At 47.4% G+C, this 22,932-nt stretch overlaps 2 protein-coding genes and 1 pseudogene across 4 annotated transcripts in view; 1 reads left to right on the top strand and 2 right to left on the bottom strand.

The window, feature by feature from the left end:
* Positions 1 to 22,932, bottom strand: part of LOC126272269 (mediator of RNA polymerase II transcription subunit 20) — a 526,313-nt gene that overhangs the window by 354,818 nt on the left and 148,563 nt on the right. The window lies entirely within an intron of this gene.
* LOC126272268 (facilitated trehalose transporter Tret1-2 homolog) overlaps positions 1 to 22,932 on the top strand; it is a 342,290-nt gene that overhangs the window by 191,856 nt on the left and 127,502 nt on the right. The window contains exon 1 of one of the 2 annotated variants that reach the window (XM_049975010.1): positions 19,791 to 19,868. The exons of the other annotated variant lie outside the window; for it this stretch is intronic. The gene's annotated coding sequence lies outside the window, so the exon portion shown is untranslated. Of the gene's footprint in view, positions 1 to 19,790; positions 19,869 to 22,932 lie in introns of those variants that run through there. 2 annotated transcript variants of the gene reach the window in all.
* LOC126274453 (5S ribosomal RNA) lies at positions 16,403 to 16,520 on the bottom strand (annotated as a pseudogene).

The following is a 22,932-nucleotide window of genomic DNA, read 5'->3' as shown; positions in this document are numbered from 1 at the left end:
TCAACTTAACATTCCGATAGCGGATTTCGGCTTCGTCCCTAGATGCACTGCCATTGTGGCATAAGACCTCATATACGCGCAAACGGAAAGAGAACAGAACAGTGACAACTTTTTTTTTGCGTCTATGTTATTTTTTGGGGCGTAGGTCATGGTGACCGATCTGTAGCGCAGCCCGAAATATATAGATTAGGTCGAAACATGACAATCTGGTTGTGAATTTACGAATGTGTGAATTTGAAATCTTAGCTGATTTGTAGTGTTGCCTGAGCTCTAGGTTAAGTTGGAGGGTGACTGACTGACTGCGTGTGTGGAGCGGTATCGAACTCTTCAGTTATTCCTACCGGGTGGTTCCGGCTGTCCCTGAGGCCCGCCCCCAACCACAGCCACTTACCTGCGGGGCCGGTCAGGCAGCGCATCAATCAGCCGCCGCTCAGCCTCCGTCACCGTTGCTGCCGCTGCCGCCCATATTGATCAGGCGCACCTGCACGCGACACCGCGACCAACCCCGAAATCCCACACGCATAGCGGGCCCGCCTCTTTACCAGTCTACCGTCGGGTGCTTCTCTAGCGTGTGAAGTGAGCGGGGTAGCAGACGCATTACGTTCTTCACTAATAGCCAAGGGCAGTTGTCGATTCCTTTAGTAAAATAAAGATTCAGATGTCTTTCACCACCATGGATGTCCATCATTAACGTATGGGAGCAATTACAGATTCGTGTGGCCTGAATTCCATATTATCTTCAGAGAAGCAGGTGTTTAAACCAACGACTTGCAGCGCTAGCTGGACTTGTAAAGAATCGAATCTTCCTGCCACGAATCACTGCCACGTCTGTATATCCTAATTTCATCACTAGTTTCTCCACGTGAAGTTGCATACGGACGGCTACGTTGGATAAACTGCGAGAGTAAACCCTAGCAGTCTGCACTCGGTGCTTCGCTTATTGCTGGAAAGAAGCCCTGTTTACTACATGTTTTCAGGCGACACCCAGTTGCCCGAAATTAAATTCTTCTACCAAAGTCCCGGCTTCTAACACAGCTATTTTCGCCGTTGAAAGTAAGTACAGTCAGTGGGATCGTTACTGTTGTCACTTCAATAATATTCAAAGTTTTTGCTACCTCACACTGACGTGACAGAAACCATGGGATACCTCCTAATATAGTGTCGGAGCTCCTTGATGTAGCACGGACTCAACAAGTCGTTGGAAGCCCCCACAAGTAATACTGAGCCATGCTGCCTCTACAGACGTCCATAATTGCAAAAGTGTTACCGGTGTAGGATTTTGTGCACAAACTTACCTCTCCATTATGCCCCATAAATGTTCGACAGGATTCATGTCGGGTGATCTGGCTGGCCAAATCATTCGTTCTAACTGTCCAGAATGTTCTTCGAACCAATCGCGAACAATTGTGGCACGGTGACATGGCGCATTAACATCCCTAAAAATTCCACCGTTTTATGGAAACACGAAGTCCATGAATGCCTGCAAATGGTCTCCAATATCGAACACAACCATTTCCAGTAGATGATCGTTCAATTGGACCAGAGGTCCCAGTCCCTTTTACGTAAACACAGCCAACACCAATGCCAATGCAAAGACCAACCGCCATAAGGCAAAACTGACATGTCTGCTTATAACGGCCTCCGTCAGGCACTGGCCTGGCTATTCGTTTTGGAGTTTTGATACGACAAAAAATTCAGTTTTTGCAACTTCATGTGTTATATCGTTAATGTCATTATAGCCATGGTCAGTGTTCATCGTCATGTGGGAACTAAAAATCTGCTGAGGAAAGAGGACTCACTCAAACGTCGCATTGCGAGCACGGTTATACCGACAACTTGCTTGCTACGAGAGCAAAAAAGTATTTCTGTGTCATGATTATCTCAGTAATGACGTTCAGTAAAGAGTAACAAATACTTTTTGAACGGATGTGTGTCTGGACAACTGTGAATACACACCGTACAAAACTGAATTGTTACTTTTACAGCTGTAATCCTAAAACGTAATTATCATACGAGCGGCGAACTTTCGAGATGCAGAATCGCCTAAAGGTAGTTCCGCACGTAACCAAATGGCTCTGAGCACCATGGGACTTAACATCTGAGGTCATCAGTCCCCTAGAACTTAGAACTACTTAAACCTAACTAACCTAAGGACATTACATGCCCGAGTCAGGAATCGAACCTGTGACCGTAGCGGTCGCGCGGTTTCTAGACTGAAGCGCCTAGAACCGCTCGCCCACAGCGGCCGGCACACGTCAGCATACGACAAATAATAAAACTATTCTTGTACTCCCGCTGATGCATAAAGAATGGTTACACCTCACTAAAATACGCTACTGCCACTGTTGTGAGTCGGAGAGGGCTCATGTAATGATAAGAATTCGCTGTCGCTGCAATGAGATGCGTTAGTCTTCTCACCAAACGTGCGACAGAAAGTACAAGCAAGACATCTATATATTCCACTGAACATCATGTCCCTTGTGCTTCCAAGACGAAAACTGAATATGCATCACGGAAACTGAATAATCTATGCGAGCTCCTCGGCATGTTGGGATAAGCGAAGTGGTACGAAGAGGCCAAACGCTGTGAGCATTCGTCCTCCACGTTGCTGCGTGATTTGCATCGTACTCGAAATTAATCAAAAAGGAAAACCTGAACGAACCAAGAATCATGCAGACAGAAAGCTTGTTACATTATAAAACGAATCCCAGAAGTTCGAATAAGTGTTCCTATTGTTAATTACAGCACTGATAACTGTAACTATTACAGCGCGCTAAGGAATGAACGCACTTCCACAACAGCTTAAATAATTTTTCAATGAGGCAGTCTTCATTTCCTGACACACTGTCTGAAAACAGTAACAGAAGATGGGAATGTCTAACGGGCAAAATCGGTGATATCGACAACTTAGAATAACGTCAAAATATCGGCAGTCGTTCAATAAAGAAACTGTAATCTTACTGCAGTATGTAGTCCCTAGATCAGGGGGAAAAAAAATTGGTTGCTGTCCGTTGTTTACGTTTGAGGTAGCGTGGCACACAGGTTAACATGAAGGGAGCAATGCTTTGATGATGCATCTCTGATTCACTTCGTTACCGGTATTACATCAATTTTAATTATGTCCATTTACAATAGCCCTTGTCGTTTTACAATTATGGTTTACGTGGCACTTTGATGAATCGCGTGGATACGTTTATGCAACCCAGAAAAGGAAAAAGTGAAACATTTTGGGAAAATGCTGATAAGGTGTCACATTATCAGCGATCATCTACACAAGTGATAAAACTGTAAAACAGTCGTATCTGTCGGCTTGTTTATTTGAACACGTTAGTCTCCAAAACTTCCGAACAAATGTCCATGGGGTTTTCCCAAGTAACTTGAGCGTCGCTTCGTGCAACATATAGGTTCAATTGAATCAAAATCAGTAAATATTGTAATTAGAAGTTTTAACTGAAATTGTCTGCTTAGCTTACTAGTTCGGTGTGCAATCATCATAGCATAGTACACCAAATAACCAGCTAGTTTTTTATAAGTGGAAACCAACTTTCCAACCAGTCGAGAGTGTAGAATCCTGAGGCATCAATGAATTGTCAATGGAGACCAGTGCAGGGGGTAAAAACTGTAGCGGCACACCAAAGCCTTGTTGCAGTAAGCAGGTTCACATGAATTTACGTAACAGTAGCTACGCAAATATGAAGTGGTCTGCAACACAATGTAGCGTAGAGACAATAGACTTAGACTTCGGGCTGGAGACATCAACAATGAGAACGTCGAATCTATACAAGTAAACGTTCTATTTCTGAGAACATTCTTCAACCACATGATGCCAATGTGAAATTGAAATCGCTGTAGTATGAGGATGATTATAATTTAACTTGCCGTCGGCATAAAGGAAATTACAGATACATTATTACTCTACAGAACAAGTAATTATCCGAACGTCTTCAGAAGCAATAATCACGGCGTTTGCCGAAACTGATCCAGGGAAGCTAAATAAAATAAAAATCAAATTGTACGGTAGGAGCAGTTAGCATATGGGTCCGTTGTCTCAATTACCACCCACACTTTCGTCTGACTGAAGTTATAGGTGAGGAGAATATCGTCGCAGTAACGGGGCTTCTCCTCGCTGCTGCAGTACAAATCATGAGAAAGTCAACTGTCTTACAACAGTACTTGCAGCAAGTACTGAGCTTGCAGGCATTTAATTATTTCATTATCACTTTGTATAGTAGCACCATCACTTGGAACCCAAACGGATAGGGGTCTTCCGTAATTTTTAATTATAGAGAGACCAAAATTTATATAAGCAATGACGTGTGATGGCCGTTACATGAATTTTTATTATACATCCAGACATAGTTCGCTCTTTAACAAGGCATCCTCATCCTCAGTGGGTGTTAGTAAAGTGTATACCTCAACACTTTAAAATCATTCAGCTTTCCCCGTCGTCTAAACCCGTTTGAAGGTCGCACTTTTTCGTGCAGAGTCACTCTAACTTCGTAACTCTCCACACTAATATTTCCTGTGAGAGCCACTTCATTGCTACAGAAATATCGCAAACTACATCCATTTGAACCTGCTTGCTTTTGTCACCTTCTACCTTCTATTCCTGCACTTCCCCTATTACCAAATGGACAGTTTCTTGATATTGCAGAATGTATTCAAAAAAATGGTTCAAATGGCTCTGAGCACTATGGGACTCAACTGCTGTGGTCATTAGTCCCCTAGAACTTAGAACTACTTAAACCTAACTAACCTAAGGACATCACACACATGCATGCCCGAGGCAGGATTCGAACCTGCGACCGTAGCAGTCGCACGGTTCCGGACTGCGCGCCTAGAACCGCGAGACCACCGCGGCCGGCGAATGTATTCAAGTTGTTCTATTAATTTCTCTTCTCTTCACTTCGATTCAATACTTCCTTGTTAGTTACCCGATCTACTCAACAAATCTTCAGCATTCACCTCTAGCACCTCATTTCAAAAGCTTCTACTCTTTTCTTGTCTGAACTGTTTAAGGTCCACATTTCACCTCCGTACACGGCCACACTCCAGACAGACTCCTGCAAAAAAGTTTGATATCCCACGTTAACAAATTCCTCTTCTGCAGAATTGATTTTCTTGCTGTTGCCAGTCTGCATTATACCCTCTTTGCCTTGTGTCTTCAATCAGTTGTTTTGCTGCACATATAATAACAATTCATCCACAACGCCACAGCAGTATAGTCTTATCAAATGGCAGCCTCGCAACAAATACCAAAGTTCCCTGCCGATATGCGCCTTACACAACCAGCAACCTGCACAGCTTTTGTGCCTCCCTGGCAGCCTACGCAGAGCTTCAGCACCACGTGTCTGGCTACCGCATACCAAAGACAATTATCAGTCTCTCGTAAATGACAAACGGACCACTCTCAGGCGTCAGGAGGGGGCGAGTAAGTCACAACTCAGAAGGAAGCCCTCAAGTCTTCTCTGTTCGAAAGAAATTCTACACTAGTAACTCATGAAGAAACTACAGCGTTTCTTGAGTTTCGCTTTCAGTCTGCAACGGTCTTCTCCGTGCTACGGCAATTTGTTAGGAACGCAGTGATTTATCAAATGATAATATATGGTCCCAGAGAACTTTTCAAGTCTCAAACATCTCTGATGCATATATGCAGACTGAAGTGACGAAAGAAAATTTGTGCCGAGGTTCGATTCGAATCTCGGGCCACCTGCAAATTTTCATTCGTCGCTTCAGTTTGCAGGTATACAAGTATTTGTGTTAGCGCCGAACGAGGTGACGCAGTTATTAACATGCTGTGTTCGCATTAGAGTAAACGACGGTCCGAATCCCCATCTGACCACCAAGATTTATAAGAACCAGACAAATGAAAACGACAGAGATGGAAAAACGTAAATAAATCGCCATAACGGTTTACACATTTATTCCACTATGAGATAAGGAAGTCGGTGCCTTCATGGAAAAATGTTTGTGGTTGCCTACGAAACCATAATTGTGCCCATGCGTGCACTTCACCATCCGAAGCAAATCCACGGCCGTGAATGTTTTTCTTCAGAGCTCCAAAAATTTGGAAATCGCATTAGCAGAGATCGGGACTGTATGGAGGATGTTCCCGGCGAAACTTCTGCAGCGTAGTCGAAAAAATCTTGAAAACTTGTCGACGTCTTTTCTCACAGTGGGATAAATTTATTAGCACTTCTTCTCAAATTACAGTTTACTTCCTTTTCTTGCATCTGCCTCGTTCATTTTACTGCCCCTTATACGTTCACCGTCGTTTTCCTAAATCGTTTAGGACAAATGCTGGGGCGGTTCTCATTTTCCTCCTTTTCTGTTAGCATTCCTTTTTTCAAAAAACGCCAGTTTCTATGTTTGGGAACGTAGCAATAAAAACAACTATAAAGTTGGTTTAGTCTTTCGAATAGGAAAACCGGTATCTGACATGGAGTTCAGAACTGTGTCGAGTCAGTATTACATAACTTTACCATTATTTCTCAACATTCTTTGAGTTAAATGCCAGGATAGTTTCTTTCAACAATGTCACACGCTAATTCGTTGCCATCCTTGACAAAGTACTTACTGTACTATAATTAGTGAGCTAAACGTCGACGAGGCAAAAACTAACATTCCCTTTCTAGTAAGTATAGAACGATGTGACATCCTAGTCGTAGTTTACATTGCATGGTATCCATATCTTATATAATATGCTGCGCGCCTGTGTAAGGACTGTCCACATGTCCTACGTTACAGTGCCTCCAACACGACAAAGAGCTAAAAAAGAATCTCGCTATTATTAACAACATCACTTTAAAGCTACGCGAGACGTAGCTTACAAAAATAATACACGCCAGGCCTCTACGACCAAAATAAACAAAGCGTTCGTTGATCTTCCTCGGTCCTTACGCTTAAATATTGATTATGAAAGGCTGGTCCGTTGACCTAACCCGAAATAATGAGAACAAAGACGGTGCTCTCACGTGCTAAAAGAGCCTCACTGGAAAATATACTTTTCCGTTGTTGCGTTTCCCTTGCTTGATTTCGGAACCTCAGCACCCTGACGTTGATTCCACGAACGTACTGGCATCTAGCTCTAGAGTCTTGTTTTACGAACTATCTCTTAATTGTTGAAGTGAGCACCACGAATTATACACATAATAATAGTAAGTTTTACGACATCGATGAACTACTGTCACCCGAAAGAATGCTATTACATCGCTTGAGGAGCCTCCATTAAATAGATTAAATTGCAGACGTAACAACAGCTGATCGCTTGGAAACGGCAGAGGGTTAAACTAGATATCAGCACGTAGAGGTTCGATTAGTGTGGCGTTCCATTTACATTAAGGCAATAAGCTCCGTTAATCAGGTAATGCGTCGCGCCTTGCAGCTAAGTGGTCTGTGTCCCGTTAATAGGGGCTAATGCAGTTCCGCTCTGCGAGGCTCGCCTGCCTCAGCGAATCTTCCGAGAGTTTGACGTCTGCTGAATCGCCCCTCATCTGAACAAAGACTTAGGAAATAAACAGATGTCAACTGGTGAGCGGTAACTCCGAGCGCACGTGGGTGGAAGTAATGTGTTTCCCGACTCCTCTTACAGCGCATGTTCCCGAAATTTTAGTAGTAAAAGTATGTGTCATCCACAACGCCTTTCTTGTATAGTCTGCCTCCGGAATTTGTTCAGCATCTCCATAAGCTCTCCCGTCGATTTAACGATCCCGTGACGAAGCACGCTGCTCTTCGTTGGATCCTCCTTATTTCTTCTCTTAATTCTACTTGTTCAGGGCCTTGACTGATGAACAACGCCTAAAGCCACTACTTTCGTTTATGAATTAAAGATAAACCTGTGTTTATATCATTTGTAGAGTTTTAAAAAGCTTTTTACAATGTTGACAGGAATACTCTCTTTGGAATTCCGAACGTAGCAGGGGTAAAATACATGGAGGAAAAGACTATTTACAACTTGAAAAGACACAAGACGGCAGTTATAAAAAGTCGAGGGGGCATGAAAGGGAAGAGTGGTTGAGAAGGGAGTGAGACACGGTCGTAGCCTAGCCCAATGCTATTCAGTCTGTACATACAGCAAGCAGTGAAGGAAACCAAAGAAAAATTTGAAGTAGGAATTACAGTTACGGGAGAAGAAATAAGAACTTGAGTTTGGCGAAGAAAATTCTTTCAGAGACAGCAAAGGACTTGGAAGAGTAGTTGAACGGAATTGAAAAATGTCTTGAAAAGAGGGTGTAAGATGAACATCAACAAAAGCGGAACAAGGCTTAATGGAATATAGTCGAATTAAATCTGATGATGATGAGTGAAATAGATTAGAAGAAGAGACACTTAAAGCAATAGAGGACTTTTGTTCTTTGGGCAGCAAAATCACTAATGATAGAACAGGTAGACAGGATAAAAATGTAAACTTCGAATGGCAAGAAAAGTGTTTCTAAACAAGGCAGATTTGTTACCATCGAACATAGATTTAAGTGTCAGAAGTCTTTTCTGAAAGTATTTGTAAGGGATGTAGCCACCTGTGGATGTGAGATTGGACGATAAAGAGTTTACACAATAAGAGAATAGAAGCATTTGAAATGTGGAGCTACGGGAGCAGGAGGAGGAGGAGGACACGATTAGCGTTTAATGTCCCATCGACAACGACGTCATTAGAAACGGGTAGTGTTACAGAAGAATGCCGAAGATTAGATCACATAAGTAAAGAAGAGGTACTGAATAGAACCGGAGAGACAAGGAATCTGTAGCGCCGGCCGGGGTGGCCGAGCGGTTCAAGGCGCTACAGTCTGGAACCGAGCGACCGCTGTGGTCGCAGGTTCGAATCCTGGCTCGGAATGGATGTGTGTGATGTCCTTAGGTTGGTTAGGTTTAAGTAGTTGTAAGTTCTAGGAGACTGATGACCTCAGAAGTTAAGCCCCAAAGTGCTCAGAGCCATTTGAACCTTTTCTTTTTTTCTTTTTAATATGTGGCGCAACCCGATTAGAAGGAAGGACCCGTTGAAACGATAAATTGTGAGACATCAAGAAATTACAAATTTAGCAATTTTAGTTTGGAGGGAAACGTGAGGGGGAGGGGGGGGGGGGTAACGGAGGAAGAACGAAAGACGAATACAGTAAGGAGATTTAGAAGGGTCCGCAACTCTAGCAGGTCTAGTGGCTAGCATTCCTGCCTCTGGATCACGAAGTCCAGGGTTCGACTCCCGGCCGGGTTGCGGATTTTTCTGTGCCCGGGGATTGGGTGTTTGTACTGTCGTCCTCATTTTCATGATCATCGTCATCTTCATCATTCGTGACAGTGTCTAGACTGGACTGTGTAAAAACTGGGACTTTGTATGAGTGCTGATGACCACGCAGTTGAGCGCCCCACAAAGCAAACATCAAAACATCATAGTCAGAAGAAAGAAGGTTGCAGTAGTTATTCGGAAAACAAGAGGCTTGGACAGGACAGATTATCTGCATCAAACCAGTGTTCGGACTGAAGACCAGAAAAACATCATAACAACAATCTACAGCTATCGTGTTCATGATAAACGTAGCTCAACTACACGTGGTAAGAGAGTCGTCAGACGTGTACAGCTGAACGTCAGTGCGAGACGAGCGAGCGTCTGTGGCGGGTGCGAGCAGCGAGGCGAGTGGCACGCGGCGGGGTCTGCGAAGCGGAAGGCCAGCGTGAAAAAGCGTGAACGGCGAGGTGAGGCGGGGTGAGGTGAGGTGAGGTGAGGTGAGGTGAGGTGGTGAAGGCTGCCTGCCAGGGGATTGGCGGAAGGCTCGGGGTGGCGTGCGCCGCCCCGCAATCGATTATCCGAACCATTAAGCAGCGGCCTGCGGCACGCGCTCGCGCTGCGTTCCGTTCCGTTCCGTTCCGTTCCGTGCCGTCCCGTCCCGCGACGTGGCAAAATACCCTGCTCAGCTCCGCTCCTTATGCACGCGGGATGACGCACGCAACTACTGGACGGCCAGCAGGCTGTGTCTACCACACTTGGTTAAACACGAGTATAAGTGCGTCGGCTTCCTACATCTAAATTTAGATTTACATTCAGCACGTTGAGGCGTGTGGAACGCGGTAGATGTGTGTCACAAAACTTCATCCCTCCCTTCTATTCTATTCAGGAATGGTGCGCAGCTAAATCTCGTCGAAAATGTATATATGAGGATCTTGTCACGATGTGGCCTTCCAAAGGGACTTCTTTTAGAAATACAAGAAGCATTTAAAATGATTGTCCTGTATTCTGGCAATGTGGAATATAATTGTGCGCGCCCAGTGCAGAACGACAGAGCACAGTAGCCAGTCAAGTTTGTGTTATCACGTACCGATTCCACCCCGTGGACGTCGTAGCAACGAAATTTTGAGTTCCCGTTTGACGGCGATAGCGGCCGCACGGGATCTGGCGGACCCAACCCTGCGCGTCCCCTGAGCCGCGCCTCCAACGGCTCCGCAGTACGAGCGCCGCGACATCGGACGGCCCGCGGCAGCTGCCAGCCCATTTGCGCTTGGAGGCACTACCCACTACGCTACGACAGCGCCGTTCGTGCTTCTTCCTAGTGACATCGATAGCTGGACTCCATTTCAAGTTGTATCATTTGTAATGAATCTTTGTACGTTTGGAGTCAAGTAAATTTTCTGTTTGCTGCGTTCCTTTTTCACTAATCATTTTTGTTCCTGTCCAGTTTTGTTACAACCACACTTGCCGCACCAGTCCGTAGCCCACTTCCCTTACCGTTGCGTACTTAGTTATATACAACAAATGTGGTTATGGAAATATGCCTTGTGTCAGAACTAAGTCCGAGAACAATTAGGAGAGAGAGGAGAAGGTGTACGCCATGTCTAGTTGGAGGTCGGGACCAGAGGAAGAATCTGTAGCTGGTCCGACGCTCTGGCTGTGTCCACACTCCTTAAGGGCCATTCAAACGCTGTGCATAGGGACTTGTACGTCAGCGCATTCTACGGGAACAAACAGCCTCTGCACAGGCGATAATTCTACTCGGCACTCAGTCCACAACAGTGGGTATTTGGATTTTACAAACCAAAAGTTAAGTGAAATAAAAATTTAGAATTAGCAAAAAATTCGTGGCAGTGTGGGAGTTATTGGTTGTTATAGTTCCTATATCATTCACTTGACATATCAACTTCTTAAATTCTCGAACGAATGTTTTTCAGATGCCGTATTGCAATTCTTTTTGGAAGGTTCTAGCCACAAATGTAAATAAATTATTAACAAAAGTAGCAGTATTATATTAAAAATATATTTTATTTGTTGTTATTATTAAGATTGTAGGCACCTCTGCCATGTTAAAACGGGGGTGATGACAAGTTACATTGGAGACAGTAAGAAACCGTCTGTGACGAAACGCCCCCTCTTCGTAAGATCTGATCTCTCTCTCTCTCTCTCTCTCTCTCTCTCTCTCTCTCTCTCCCTCTCTCTCTCTCTCTCTCCTTTCTACACACATCAAAAAAACTTTTGCATCACCTCGGTTCCGTGAGTTCCGTAACCTGCACAGAAAATTGGAAAAGACATCAGCATAAACATCATTTCCCTCCTTTTTATTGCTCATGAAAACCACACATTGTGCACAATCCGCTACAGAGTGAAAATCTCATTCTGGAAACATCCCCAGGGCTGCGGCTAAGCCATGTCTCCGAAATATCCTTTCTTACAGGAATGCTAGTTCTGCAGGTTCGCAGAACAACTTCTGTGAAGCTTGGAATGTAGGAGACGAAATACTGGCAGAATTGAAGCTGGGAGGACGGATCATGAGTCGTGCTTGGGTAGTTCAGATTGTAGAGCACTTGGAAAGGCAAATTTCCTGAGTTCGAGTCTCGGTCCGGAACACAGTTTTAATCGGCCAGGAAGTTTCATATCAGCGCACACTCCACTGCAGAGTGAAAATCTCATTCTGGTCACACATTGCATGTTGTACCACCATGAAGCGAGACCTTCAGAAGCAGTGGTCCAGATTGCTGTACACACCTGTACGTCCTCTTGCATCGATGCAAGCCTGTATTCGTCGTGGCATACTATCCACACGTTCATCAAGGCATTGGTGTTACAGATTGTCACACTCCTCAACAGCGATTCGGCGTAGATCCCTTACAGTGGTTGGTGAGTCGCGTCGTCCACAGCCCTTTTCAATCTATCCCAGGCATGTTCGATAGGGTTCATCTCCGGAGAACACTCTAGTCGCGTGATGTAGTTATCCTGAAGAAAGTAATTCGCAAAATGTGTACGATGGGGGCGCGAATTGTCGTCCATGAAGACGAATGCCTCGCCAATCTGCTGCCGATATGGTTGCACTATCGGCCAGAGGATGGCATTCACGCATCGTACAGCCGTTACGCCGTCTTCCATGAGCACCAGCGGCGTACGTCGGCCCCACATAATGCCACCCCAAAACAGCAGGAAACCTCCACCTTGCTGCACTGGCTGGACAGTTTGTCTAAGGCGTTCAGCCTGACCAGGTTGCCTTCAAACACGTCTCCTACGATTGTCTGGTTGAAGTCATATGCGACACTCATCAGTGAAGAGAACGTGATGCCAATCCTGAGCGGTCCATTCGGCATGTTGTTAGGCACTTCTGTATCGCCCTGCATGGAGTCCTAGTTGATAGATGGACCTCGCCATGGACGTCGGAAGTGAAGTTGTGCACCATGCAGATATTGCGCAAAGTTTGAGTCGTAACACGACGTCCTGTGGCTGCACGAAAAGCATTATACAACATGATCGCGGTGCTGTCAGGGTTCCTCGGGGCCATAATCCGTAGATAGCGGTCATCCACTGAAGTAGTAGCCCTTGGGCGGCCTGAGTGAGGCATGTCATCGACAGTTCCGGTCTCTTTGTATCTCGTCCATGTCCGAACAACACCGCTTTGGTTCACTCCGAGACGCCTGAACACTTCCCTTGTTGACAGCCCTTCCTGGCACAAAATAACAATGCGGACGCGATCGAACCGCGGTATTGACCGTCTAGGCATAGCTGAACTACAGACAACAGGAGTCGTTACCTCCTTCCTGGTGGAATGACTGGAACTGATTGCCTGTCGGACCCCCTCCGTCTAATAGGCGCTGCTCATGCATAGTTGTTTACATCTTTAGGCGGGTTTAGTGACATCTCTTAACAGTCAAAGGGACTATGTCTGTGATGCAATACCCACAGTCAACGTCTATCTTCAGTAGTTCTGGGAAACGAAGTGATGCAAAACATTTTTTGATGTGTGTATTAATCGTACTTTGTAAGTCTTACAGACTGCCCGGCCGAGCAGAAAATTTTCTCTGCTCGGGGATTGGAGGTTGTGTCGTCCTTGCATTCGTGTCGTCATTATTGACACGAAAGGTGCCTCAAACATATTGTCGTATCGTCTTTCCACTATTGAGATGGCTGCACGGGCAGGAACCGAAAGCCAATAAATTGAAATAAAAAATTAATACATAAATAAAGTTCTACAGACTTGAGACAATACTGAACAACCGGTCGAACAAAAGAACTTTTTTTCTTTCGATCATTTCTTTCTTGGATGAATTGCATTTCGTTGATTATAGCATTGTATCTCAGCCTGGCATATGCTTTTCCTATAATTTGTTTTATGCGACCATTCCAGTCCACGTTCCTCTTACACTGGCGTGACTTGGGCTATCATGCCCATCTTTCGATAGCTAAACTTATTTTATTACACTACTAGCTCAGTCCCCTTCTCCCTGTCCATCTGCTCCTCCCATCTCTGCCCATATGCTCGTCGCCCTCTCTCCGTCCATCTCCTCCTGTTCCCTTTCTCTGTCCATTTCCCCCTCCTGTCTCTCAGCCCATCTCCTGCAGCCCCCCCCCCCCCCCCCCCCGCTTTTCATTTCTTATTCCCCGCTTCCCCGCCTCTTCTATCTCCACGTTGTCATCTCCACTCCAACAGAAGGTTGCTAGTTGTAACCACTACAATGTTTCTTTGCAGATAGTAAGTAAGTCCTGGACCAAGTTTGGTTAAAAGCGATCCAGGGATTTAGGAAGAGATTTTTACGTGAGGTTTGCCCACGTGCGCACATGTCCGATGTACTTCATATATGTACAATATATTTGTACACATATTTCACATGTATCACTAGCGCCTCGTGATGACTGGGTGTTATGTGATGTCCTTAGGTTAGTTAGGTTTAAGTAGTTCTAAGTTCTAGGGGACTGATGACCATAGATGTTAAGTCCCATATTGCTCAGAACCATTTGAACCATTTTTTTATCTCTAGCGAATTTTGCCGTCCAGTTTCGTTTTCAAGCAGCTTAGTGTATATGACCCCATATCTACTGAACGGCGTGTCTTACAGTGATACAATGTTGCAGGTACATCCTGTCATATATGTGGATACTGTCTGTGAAACGTTTTGCTAATAATATTAGCAGTAAAGAAGTAATAAATTAAAAGGTCATGCCTGATTCGGCAGTTATATTGCATGAACAGCGAAAATGTAGTAAGCGATTTCTTTCAAATTCATAATTTTGTGGGGGGAGGTGAACCAGAAAGGTCCCAAAAAGGTTTGAAATTATGCGTAAAGTTTGTTGCAAGTCACTGTCTGCAGTCGTTCTCACATAATAGACGTATATAGTCTCGCTACTTGCGCGTCGTGAGGTATGCTTCTTTTTCATCGCCACCTTCACCTCTTTGAGAGGTAGGTGCTTCCTATCCCAGAGTGCTTCTTTCCAGAGAGTAACTGACCTTTAATCCAAGTATGTCGAAATCTATCGAGTGGTTTTAGATCTGTCAGCAGCCGTTCCTCTCCTCCTACACTGCACAATGATATTGAGTGGTTAGAAAAATGTGTAAACGTACACGCTGCTGAAACATATAAAGTGCGTCAGTTATACTGTGTGCATTTATATTTATTCTTCTGAGTGGTGTTTTAATGCATGTAACTCATTTGATATACTATCAGCTGGATGCACCGTAGCATATTATTCAAGACATCCACACAGCTTATAAAATGGCGCTAACTACTCAAATATTCTTGCAGCAAGCGAGCAGACGACATACTGCTAACGAATTTAATACTATAATAAAACAATTGTAGCCGTCTGAAGATAAGGATTATACCCGAAACCGGCCATGCCGGTAGAATAAAGCTACTGAAAAGTGTTTCTCACTGGTTGGATTCTCCATCAACAATCCTCAAAGATACTTATTGAATTTTGAAGAGGGCTGGGCTAAAAGCCTTAATGTAAGCACAATAACTGCAATGATTATTGTAATCCAACCCAGCACGTTGGCTACAAGAACGAGTCATTTCGGTGTACTTTGTGGATGTAGTTTTCATTTTTCAGCAAGCTGATTGCTGTTAGGATTATGGTTGCCACATGGCTCGTGCTTACAAAGTGTGTAAAAGTGCGGCTATACTGACACATCCACATGTACACTTAAGGATCTGAAGTACCCATATGCTCCTATGTAATGCGGAATTGACCTGTAGCTGTCACTAGAGGCGAACCCGCCAGTATAAAATGAAATAGGGAGTATGGTCGTGTCTGTAGAGAAGGAGTAACGGCAGCATTTATCGGTTAGGAGAGCCCGGTGACTTCGAATGCGGACAAGTCATTGTATATCATCTAACAAATCCACCATGAACACTTCAACCCTCCTAAAGCAGTTTAAGTCGATTATTTGTGACGTGATTATGAAGTGTAAACTCCAATGAAAAGCCATAGCTAAAACGGGATCAGGCAGACATCATGTACTGAAGGACAGGGGCCGTCGAGCATTGCTGAGGCTGGTTTTGAAAAATAGCATGAATTCACCGGAAGGCGTCACTCGTTAGTTCCAAAGTCATATCAGCAGTCCACTAGCGCAATGACTCTGCGTAGAGAGTTAACAAGAATGGGGCACAGTCGTCGAGCAGCTCCTCATAAGCCACACATTCCTGCAGTCAGTGCCAAGTGTCGCTTGAGGTGGTGTAAACAGCGATGCCAGTCACCAGTAAATAGCTGGAAACGATTGATTTAGAGTGATGAATCATGCTATACCATTTGGGTCAAATCGGTGGAAGGGTTTGTGATTTGAATAATGAAAGCTGAACCACTTACTTATTTTTTGCTGATTAGCACAACACGTTTCGAGAGTTTCAAGAGAAAGAGAGGCATAAAACCACACATGCAAACATCACCAAACATATTCACGTACACAAATGAGAATAAATTCCCGAAACGCCTAGTGCCAAACAGCAAAAAACAAGTAACCGGTGTAGCACACTCCGTCTTTACGCCACGAGTGGCCTACCGTGACCATCCGACCGCCGTGTCATCCTCAGTGGAGGACGCGGATACGAGGGGCGTGGGGTCAGCACATCGCTATCTTTATGATGGTATTCTTAACCGAAGCCGCTACTACTCGGTCGAGTAGCTCCTCAATTGGCATCACGAGGCTGAGTGCACCCCGAAAAATGGGAACAGCGCATGGCGGCCTGGATGGTCACCCATCCAAGTGCCGACCACGCCCGACAGCGCTTAACTTCGGTGATCGCACGGGAACCGGTGTATTCACTGCGGCAAGGCCGTTGCCAACGGTGTATTTTTCATTATTTAAATCGTGAATGACACAGTTGCGGACTTTCCCGAAACATCTTATATGATAGATAGAATTAAGGAATGGTTTGGGTTTCGCGAGTGTGTGGAGAACGTACCCTGCCACCATGTGAAGTGCCGACCCTGAAGTGCGGAGGAGAGGGTGTTACGGTATGGAGGGATTTTAACGTGGTTAGGGTGTGGTCCCACTGCTGCGCTTGCGGAAGAATATGAAAACAATTTGCATCTTTGACACAATGATTTGTGAATAAAAACATTTCTGACATGCAAAACTGTCAAGGCTTTCGTCGTCACTTGTTGACAAACTGCCTATTGGCTTCTGTCTCGGGTTCTTCCCCGACGTTCATCTGATGATTTTACTAACGTTTCGCCATCACCGGCAATGGAGGCTGAAGCTTTGACAATGCCAGCCACTCGTGCTGGCGAAAGGTAAGTAAAATCATTACATGAACATCGGCCTAAGAACCCGAAACAGAAGGCAATAGGCATTTCTGACATGGACAGGCCTGCCCAGAGTCCGACCTGAACTCAGCGGAACGTGTTTGGAGTACGTTATAACGCCGACATCGCTCTGGATTCCAGGGTCCAACGCCGAGTTCGCTCCAGAACCTATGTCCAACTTCAATACCTTCTCCGATTTGGGCTCTTGAAGAAGAAGGGGCTACCATTCCTCTTCAGACATTCTGATGCCTCATGAAAGAGTCCTCAGCAGAACACAACGGCGAAGGGTAGACACATTCCGTATTGATGTCTCCCGATAGATGTCTTGATATACTTCATCAGATAATATATTTGGATCGAGACCGATGGTAAGTACGTTTGAGTATGTCACGAATAAACTTGTACAGTGGGCCTTAACATCTCACTGTGCTTGCAACCGATAAAATGTCGAAACTGCGTTGTCAAAAAATATTTAACACTCATTGGCGATTACAGTGGGTCTGTCTTCACAATACAACGTCCTTCACACAGGCATGTATGTGCGAGTTCGAGCCCGGTCCGGTATAAAATTTCGTAAGACGCAAACATCTAACATCAATGCATAGTCGCAGAATGCGAATCTATTTGTAATTTTTAACACTGGTACAGAGAATGGATACAGTGAATAAAGAGATTTCGCACATGTGGACACTTCTTATCATTGTGAAGTGTTACTTCGCCAAGATACGAGAGGTGTACGAGTTAGGCAGGTGGAAGGTCACGGTGTCCCATTCATAAAAGGGACGGCGTGCGCCGTGCGAAGGGAGCGGCTGGAGATCGATTCCGGGGGGCGGCGGCGGCACCGGCGGCGGCGGCCGCACAGCCGGCAGAGCGTGCCTCGCGGCGCGGTGGCGTCGGCGTCGGGACGCCGGGCACCAGCGCGCCTGCGCGGCCAGAGGCGGGAGGTGCGCCGCGGCGCCGCCTGCCGGCTGCCGGCTACCGGGCCAGTAGTCCGATGGCGGCGCGGCCGCACTGCGGGCCCGGCCCGGCGGGGGCGGCGGTGGCGGGAGCCACGCTCGGCGGAGGCGGCGTCGGGGTCGGCGCGGCCCTCTGGCGGGACGAGCACCTGCGTTGGGCCGCCGAGCGGCGGCGCGGCTGGCGGCGCAGCGCGAGCGACCTCCTGCTGACCAGGGCCGGCCTCGACGACGATGACGACGTGGACGGCCCCGAGTACTACTCGTCCCGCGGGTACGCCGCCGGCTATGGCACCGGCAGGTGGCTCCCGAGGTGGAGGCGCGACGTCGGCGAAGACCTCCAGAGGACTAGCCTCGACACGAACAGCGTCCTCACGTCCGTGAGAGTGGCCGCCGCGCGCGAAGCCTGGAGACGGAGCGTCGCCGCTGACAATCGCCTCTGGAACGACTGGAAGGCGCGACCCAACATCACGGCAAACAGCCTCCTTACTGGAAAGTACAGCGGTATCTTGGACGACGACAGATTGCAGCAGCATCGTGTTTTCAGCCGTTCCGAACTACCTCGCCTGAAGGTGACGCCGTGCGACGACGACCCGCTGGGTAACGACAAGTACTACTGGTCGCGAAGTGACTACTCCCCCCTGGGCAGGAGGCGGGCGGGTACGGCCGAGTCGATACAAGCCGTGAACCGTCTCCGGGTGCCTGACGCGGACTGGAAGCGTGACGCGCCGTGGGAGCGAGGCTACCAGCACGTGGTCCGCCGCCTCCGAGAGCTGCCACCGCATCCCGCTATGCGATTACCGCCGTCTCCGCCGCCACCGCCGCCGCTGCTGCGACGCGACGAGTGGCGTCACAGCGGCGGATACTCCTCGCTGCCTCGGCACCTGCCGCGACGTTCGGTCGTCCAAGATGAAGACCTGCTCTCGAAACAGTCAAAGCGGTACTACGCGCCGCTCTCCAGCCCCAGTCGCATCCACGGAAGCAAGGAGAGCTCTTCCGACGGTATGCGGAGCCCCAGAGCGTCCTCAGGTCTGCGAGGGAACTACCTGCCTCCCAGCACCTCCGCGGATCGCGTACAGAGATCGGGAACGTGGCGATACCAAAGCCACGAGGCACTGCCCTACGTGTCGCCTACGAGAGCGAGCGTTCGAGGTGAGAAATATGATCGCTCAGGTAATTACTCGCCGAGGATCTCGCCGCCTATGCGCGACCGTATAGATCACCTCTCACCGACGGCTGATGAGGAGAACGCCGCTCGATCCAAGGGGCGGGGTGGGAAGCGTTCCGGCAGGGATGACCGCCCGCCGATACCTCCTAGGCCGTTTAAAATGACGGGCGGTTGGGACGCGGCGTACGGCAACCAGGCGACGTCTACGCTGCAGATCGTCAGGGACGACGCAGACAGGTCGGTGAGAACCAGAAACGGCCGAGAACCACCGGTGCCGCCGCGACCGCCACAACTGAGACGCTCCGAGAGGGTAGTGGAGGGTTACAACGGGCAGCCGAGAGGCTGGGAAGAGCAGCGGTCCAGCGTCCCGAAAACTTCTCCAGCGACCCGGACGCCTCGCGACGACCGCTACCGCCCTCAGCGGCCGAAGCTTCGACGCTGGGAGCGCGCCGACGAGGACGAGCCGCCGGAGGACGCTGCGAGGCGGCGCCGTGAAGAGTGGCGCCGCAGCCGCCAGCAGCCGGCGCCGGGGGCCGAGTGGCGGCGCAGCGGCAGCGACGACGCCGCGCTCGCCCGCCGCCCCCAGCGCGACGCCGACGCCGCCCCCGCCTACCGACGCAGCGGCAGCGAGCACCTGCTGCGGGGCGCGCCGCCCGTCGCCAATCACGTGACGCCCAAGCAGCTGCCTACTCGCTGCCCGCTGCCCCGCAACGCGTCCGGCGACGGCACCAAAGCTGCCAAGGCCGCGTCCGTCGGAAACCACGTGAGTCGACACGATAACCGTATTACCGGACACGTTCCCGTCCCCAAGTAGGTCCCCAGCCGTACCCTACAAAACACACGGACGACTTCCTCGAAAATAACACACACTCGTATAACTCCCCGGTCAGTCACGATCCTTCACAGTCATCACTAGAGTTTGTTCAGTTTGTTGACGTCTTACGTTTAAGTTGCAAAGTCACGATGCTGCTCGACAATTACTGTATGCAGCCAGCAGTCACACCGCTCATCTTTTCGCGACGATAGAAAATCACATTATTGCATTTATCTCCTAAAAGAATCACGTCAAAAATCTAAAGCGTCTCTAAACATCTCGAAAATCCGTTCTTACCTTTAGTTAAGAGTCCGACATATCATTATTTTAATAATAAAACAATTCAACTTGCACAAATACTTTTTTTTTGTTAATTACTAAGATTCCTCGCTCGACAACCGATCTATCTAAAGATTCCTATCTAATTGCGTTTAGGATGTATAAGCATTGGAAAAAGGCGTCTTCTTCATTTTTTTGTCAATACTTAACTCGTAACAACTATGAAGTTTGAAGTCTCTGTTTACTACATACTGTAAATCACGTAAAAATTCTGAAATTCAGGGCTGCTACAGATCTCTGTAGTGTCTCCACTACGTCCCTTTTTCGACTGCTTTTGTCGCACATCGTAAGGCACAAGAAGCTGAATGCACACGAAGGACCACTCAGAACTGACAGCTACAATGCTCTGTGCAGCCGGAGCGGTTACACACTGGTAGCCGTCCATGGCAGCTCTTCAATTGGTGTATTGTTGGCAGGAACAGTCTAGCCCGGCTGCTGTAAGACGCCAATTAGCTTAAATCCAGCTATAGTTCTCGCATAACTTGTCGCGTTAATCCCGTATGGAAATGCGAGATTTCCACAGCTTCACTGTTGTCTTCCTCAAGAAAGCAAATGAATGTCGAAGAAGTGACGGAATCACAGATGTAACTGATGAAGTAGTGTAGACGCAATCATTGATTCATTGGCGTCACTTGCAGCTTATTAATTCCCAACACGACCAACAGTATTCGGGACAAACTCCTATGCAGTCTCTAGGCGTCAATGGCTGTTTCCAGGTACTGCTGACAGCATGTATCTTCATCAAAGTTGTTCCGCATTTCTTCTGATGACTGAGACCCAGTAGTTTGAAATATGCGCTAGAGTCTGTGTCAGCTCAGACAGAATTTTGAGTTTATTCATATGGCTGTGACAGTCTTGAAATATTGTATATGATCATGATCGTTACATAGATTATAATGAAATTTGTACAGCGTCATCTTTGTCAGTATGTTTTAATATCGTCGTATCGGTCTTCGGCACTCCAGTCTGCTGTAATCAGTGGGCAACCAATACCGGAAGAGACATTACACTTTACAGCTTCAGGGCTGACAAGTGAAGTATAATACCGCGCTGCGAAACAGCACACTGCGATTAGCCAAACAAATTTATAAAGAATCAGATAAAAATCGGACGTCGATACGTGGTTCAACGCAGATTTCACGGACCGCATCGTATTCCCCCTTACCTTAGCGGTAGTTCAGCAATACTATCGCACCAAAAAAAAGTTAAAGTAGCGCAAAAGCAAGTTGCATCGACAACTATGTTTCGGAATGAGATGTTAAACGGCCTCGTACGACAGGGACATGCTATGGTTAAAACTTCATATCCATCGGCTTCCTGCTGCAAGGCCAAGATATACGGAACAGCGTTCCTCCATCTAGAGCGCCCCAGTCGATGACGATGGACCATCGGCGAAAGTGAAGTTCCCTTGCAGTCTATTACCCACTGAATTTGCCCCTATAGTGTTCAAAACCATTTTTGTCTCACGCAAATCATTCGCAGCGTATTTTATGATTTGCTTCGTAACATTTACGCACACTATTTCAGCACCGCTTTTGAGACTAGAACTTCTGCGAAGGGCGCACCACCTCACCTAAGGTTTAAATTGGTCCGTATCTCTCCACCTAAATTCCGAAAGCCTTTTCGATGGCCGTACAGGTAGAACCATGTTTGGGAACGCCACTTTGACTTCTATCTTGAGGAGGAATACTACAGAGATATTAATCGTACGTATTGACCTTAGAAAGCCAGACGAAGAAATAACCGTATCGCGCATCCCCTTTCACTTATCAGCAGCCACTAAGCGTGGAACTGCAGACACGTTATTTCTCGTGACCTCCCCACCAGAATAAACGCACCCCGACCGAAGCAGAAATTCTCGAGGTCGACTGTAGCGATGTATTGCTGATACACAGCAGCATGTTATGTATCGCTGGCGCAGCATCACAGAGATCGATTTCGGTACGAACAGTGGCTAACAATGAGCTCAGTAAAGAACGTCCTGTAATTGACAAAGAACCAGTTCGAATCCATGCCAATATACGTTGGAGTATATAATCCTTCCAACGACGAAGCCTACTGTGCCAGTTGGTAGTCACAAACTGGCATGGAGAATCAGTCTTCAGTTGCTGCCTACAGAAGACAACAGGGGGGGCACCGCCCCACTGCGCCGGTGTGAGCTCGGAAGCACCACGGAGCTTTTGCAATGGGAACTTCGAGGACAAGACAGCAGTGATCGACACCGCTTTGGACGACGACCCTCTTAAGCGCACCTGCCCTACCACTGCGGACTGCGCGGCGCGGCCCAGATGCGCGCGGCGGCGACGACCGCACGGGCCAGACTAGCCGGCCGGCGTCGCTGGCGCAGCCGACGCCGGCGGCGTCCTTCGGCGCCGTGGTTTCTGCGTGGACGCGTACTCGACCGCCCGGCGCAGGCGCACTAGGCACGTTCACTTCGCTGCCTGGCGCACCGACGCTGTCCGCACTGACTGACAAATCACGAATCAATTCTACGCAAGCCATTAGGTCTACGCGAGCTAACCAGCTGGCACTAACCTAGTACACATGACGTTGTTCTCTGAATTTTTATCATAACTTCACGCTATGGCCCATAAACGATATTACCGCTACGTCATGTAGGTCGTCTGGCCATGGATACTTTCAAGGGAAGTGCGTGATCATGAAAGTTCGAAAC

This window comes from Schistocerca gregaria, chromosome 5 (assembly GCF_023897955.1).
Source record: "Schistocerca gregaria isolate iqSchGreg1 chromosome 5, iqSchGreg1.2, whole genome shotgun sequence".
Classification (NCBI taxonomy): Eukaryota; Metazoa; Arthropoda; class Insecta; order Orthoptera; family Acrididae; genus Schistocerca; species Schistocerca gregaria.
This window is presented reverse-complemented; position numbering and strand designations above follow the sequence as displayed.